The sequence below is a fragment of the Arachis ipaensis genome, chromosome B3, assembly GCF_059453495.1.
Source record: "Arachis ipaensis isolate K30076 ecotype BB chromosome B3, ASM5945349v1, whole genome shotgun sequence".
Lineage (NCBI taxonomy): Eukaryota > Viridiplantae > Streptophyta > Magnoliopsida > Fabales > Fabaceae > Arachis > Arachis ipaensis.
In genome coordinates, this window is record NC_142438.1 from 55810114 (window position 1) to 55814632 (window position 4519).

At 34.2% G+C, this 4519-nt stretch overlaps 1 pseudogene; it reads right to left on the bottom strand.

The window, feature by feature from the left end:
• Positions 1-672: 672 nt before the first annotated feature.
• Positions 673-3425, bottom strand: LOC107633273 (uncharacterized; annotated as a pseudogene).
• Positions 3426-4519: the final 1094 nt, after the last annotated feature.

Sequence of the window (4519 nt, forward strand, 5' to 3'; positions counted from 1 at the left end):
CCTCATGCTCACCGGTATGTATCAATCTACTAAAGTTGATAGAGGTAAAACCTAACTTGTCTACTTACATGGCCCTTGGGTTTGTGGTATTAGCCCATTCACATTTAAACAAGGTTACAAAGAATATACCATCATAATCAAGTTCAATGATGTCAACTAACTTTCCATAATAAGGAACTGCTCCAAACCTCATGTTGGGATCACTATTGCGGGAGTAGCTTATTGTTCCAAAGGTCCCAAAAATATCACTGTTTTGAGTTTTTAAACCTTTTTCACGTTCTACAGTCCTAAACTTGTATCCATTAACATTATATGCAGAAAATCTTCTGGCTTGGTCAATCAGCCCTTTGGCAAGACTAAAAATTCCGTTCTCTTAGATTCTTCAATTTTATCAAGATCTCGAACAATCTAAGAAAGCATGGATTTTTTTATCAACTTCATATGATGGAAATTGAAAAAAATAACTTCAAAGAGGAAGAATTTGACTAACACGGGTAGAGAACCAACTTGCAAACTCTCTATAAACTTTCTTGTCTATCTCTGATGTATTTCTTGTACGACTTCTTAATTGCTTTCGTACAATGTTTCTAAACTCCCTATATATGTCTTAATATTAGGATTAAAGGTCATTAAAAGAATCTTACATATATGAATTAGAACATGCTGAAATACTCACTGGAGATAGTTGTCAACTATGGAGCAATTAGTTAACACATGTCTATGAGCTTGTAACTTCTCGGTGACTGTTAAAGTGAAATATGAGGAAACACCAAGTGGTTTACCTACTTGAGGAAACAAAGTATCTAACCAAGGATTTGATTCTTCATAGGTTGGTTCATCATCAACTCGGCGAGGTCGATTCCATCTAGTCTCAATGTTCTCTAAATATCTGGAGCAAAATGTAAGAATTTCTTCCATTAAGTATCCTTGCGCTATGGATCCTTCTGGTTGTGCTTTGTTACGTACATATGACTTCAAGTGTCCTAAATACCTATCCAGAAATGAAGATTAAATACTATCCAACAAAGTTTTAAATAACGATCTAAGCTAATAAGTTTACTTCTCAATGGGGTACATCCATCTATAATGGACAGGGCCTCCAAATTTAACTTCTTCTACAAGGTGCACCATCAAGTGAACCATAACTGTGAAGAATGAAGGAGGGAATAATATTTCCATGTGGCATAATGTGAGGACAATTTGATCTTGCAACTTTTCCAAACAGGGGGCACTTAACGCTTTACCACATAATTGTCTAAAGAATGAACACATCTCAATAAGCACTGCAGAGACCTCATCAGGCAGTCCTGTTCGCATGGCTAACAGTAATAATTGCTCCAGAAGTATATGACAATCATGACTTTTTAGCATCCCACTCAACTTAAGAGACTCTAGGTCAATGCACCTTGATATGTTGCTTGCATAACCATCAGGAACTGTGACGTTTTTCAAAGTTGTCAAGAATCTCTTCTTACCCAAATTGTTTAGAGTATAAATTGCCGGAGGACACTTTCCATTTTCCCTTGGCCACAGATCAGGCTTTATACCCATTTCTTGAAGGTCTCTTCGAGCATTTATGTGATCTTTTGACTTCAAACTATCATTTAACAAAGTATATAGTACGTTGTCACATACATTTTTCTCAATATGCATCATATCGAGATTGTGACGCAGCAAATTAGACTTCCAATATGGCAACTCAAAAAAATGCTCTTCTTTTTCCATTGTTGAGTACCACCTCCTTCAATAGGTCCACCAGTGCGTAATCTTTTACCACTTCTTCCTATTTCTTCTCTTCGGCCAAATGTGACATTAATATTCTCAACTTGTAAAAGGATTTCACTGCCAGATAATGTTCTTGGTGGATGCCTCGTTTCTTGTCTTCCATTAAATTGAACGGTGTTTGATTTGAACTTGTGTCTCTGATCCAGAAAGCGACGATGACCCATAAAACAATACTTTTTGCTGTGATTAAGACGATGAGGGATGTTATCGAAGTTGCAAGATGGGCAAGTAAGTCTTATGTATGTATTCCACCCAGAAAGAGTCCCTAACCCAGGAAAGTCACTAATTGTCCACAATAAAGCTGCGTGCAATTTAAACACTTCTTGTGTTAAAGCATCATATGCATCGCAACCCTCAACCCATAACTCCTTTAACTCTTTTATTAGAGGTTGCAAATAAACATCTATGTTATTTTCTGGTATTTTCTTGCCAGGAATGATAATTGAAATTATGAATGATGTCGATTTCATACACGTCCATGGAGGAGTATTATACGGAATGAGAATGACAGGCCAAATACTATGATTTGCACTCAAAGTTCCATGTGGATTGAAGCCATCGGTAGCTAATGCAAGATGCACATTTTGTGGATCGATTGCAAAGTTGGAGTGCTCCAAATCAAACCTCTTCCAGGCCTCAGAGTCTCTTGGATGTCTCATTGTGTTATCCTTATTCTCAGCTGTAGCATGCCATCGCATATCAGCAGCAGTCTTTGACGAGTTGAACAATCTTTTCAATCGAGATTTTAAAGGAAAGTAACGAAGAACTTTTGCCGGATGCTTCTTCTTTTTGTTACCAATGATACTCGATGTCTCAGCTGGACCTTTTTTCTTATATGTCTTTCATCTAGACCTATTACAAACCTTACATGTCTCCATGTTCTCATCTTCACCCCAATACAATATACAATTGTTTGGGCAAGCATGTATCTTCGTGCAATCCAAACTGAGTTTAGAAATGATCTTTTTTGCCTTATAAAAAGAGCTTGGAGTCCTCGCATATTCGAATGCGTTACTCAATAGTTCTAAAATCATCTTCACAGACTTGTCGGTCATACCACAGAGGGATTTGATATGGAACAATTTCAATAGAAAAGATAACTTCGAGTATCTTGTACACCCTTCGTATAATGGTTCTTCTCCATCCTTAAGCAGCTCGCTAAACCCTTTCGCTTCAAGTGTTTCAGGAGTTTCACTAGGCATCGGTCTTTCACCACCACCATCACTAACTTCATTTACTATTATGGGTGTTCCTTGTCGGTTGTTCCCACCAACTCCTAGTCCTTCACTGATCAAGTTTCGAATTGAATCAACCTCGACCATTGGATGCTGCTCATTGGCTAAAGGATTTTGTACTACATCCGAAAAACTACTACTTGAGACGTTGCTAGTTTCTCCTATCGAGCGCTCTCCGTGATAAAACCAAAATGTACATCCTATTGGGAATTGTGTACAAATCGAATGATCATACACCTCGTCCCTTGTTAGCCACTTCTTAAAAGCACATGCACTACATGGACATATGATTGTTCCGTCGGCAGAATGATGCGCAAAAGCAAACTCAATAAATCTTGAAACACCTTGTGCATACTCAAGAGAATTCCGTGGTCTCTTAATCCACGATTTATCAATAACTTCCATAGCTTAACGTGTTTTTTCTACACTATAGCCATGTGCACTATTTAGTAACAACTACAAAAATATTTTTTCTAGGAAAAAAAATCCTAATTTACCAACCATAGTGAAAGAGATATTACTTACTTGTTCTTAAAAAAAATCAGCACATATAAGATCGAATAAGTAGATTTGTTACTTCCAAAGAAACAGCCTTGACTGCCAAAGAAAAATAATGAAATTAGCATCAGAATTAGAATAAAAAAAAATAAATGAACATGGATGAAAGCTAGTGTTTGGAACACTCTCAAATTGAACTCAATGGTTTATGTTTATTGGTGGCCTACATTTCTAAATTAGTCATGGAATCATAACTTCTCAATACAAGTACAAATATATCTTTTATAGATATCTTCATTTCTTAAATCTATGTTTCTATGCGCTTTACTATTAATCATAGCTTTTTATTTATGAACTAATTAAAACTAACAACCACATCAACTACTATACTAACTAGTTTCTAGCACCTATCAGTATGACGACCCAATAAAAAAAAAATTTATATAAAAAAATTTATGGTACTAACAATCGAATTAAACTAGCTGATTCAGTTTAATTAGAATTAAGTCATAAATAAATTACTAAAAATTTATATTTTGAATAAATTAGTCTTTAATAGAAATACTAATAAAATATTTAAAATAATAAATATGAACAAATTAATTTAAATGAAGAGTTTTTATCCTAATTACATCAACTAATTTAAATGAGTGTGTTTATCTTTATTTTAAAAAAAAAAAACTTTATTGATATTTTTTTAAGAATTAATTTATCCAAAGTGTAAATTTTTAAAAATTTATTTGTCACTTTATTCATTTAGTTAATCTCAAATCAGTGCTTAATTAATTCGGGTCAAATAAAAAAAAATATTGCAGACATCAGTAGTAAATCGATAAAATAAATTAAAACAGTTAAATTTGTTAAACCGGTCTAATTTTTTTATTAGACAATTAGTTTTGATTAAAAACTTGAAAAATACATTAGAAAGTAGTCAAAATATCACAATACAGAGAGAATAAAGACTCATACTTGGATATACTCATTGAAACATCATATACAAT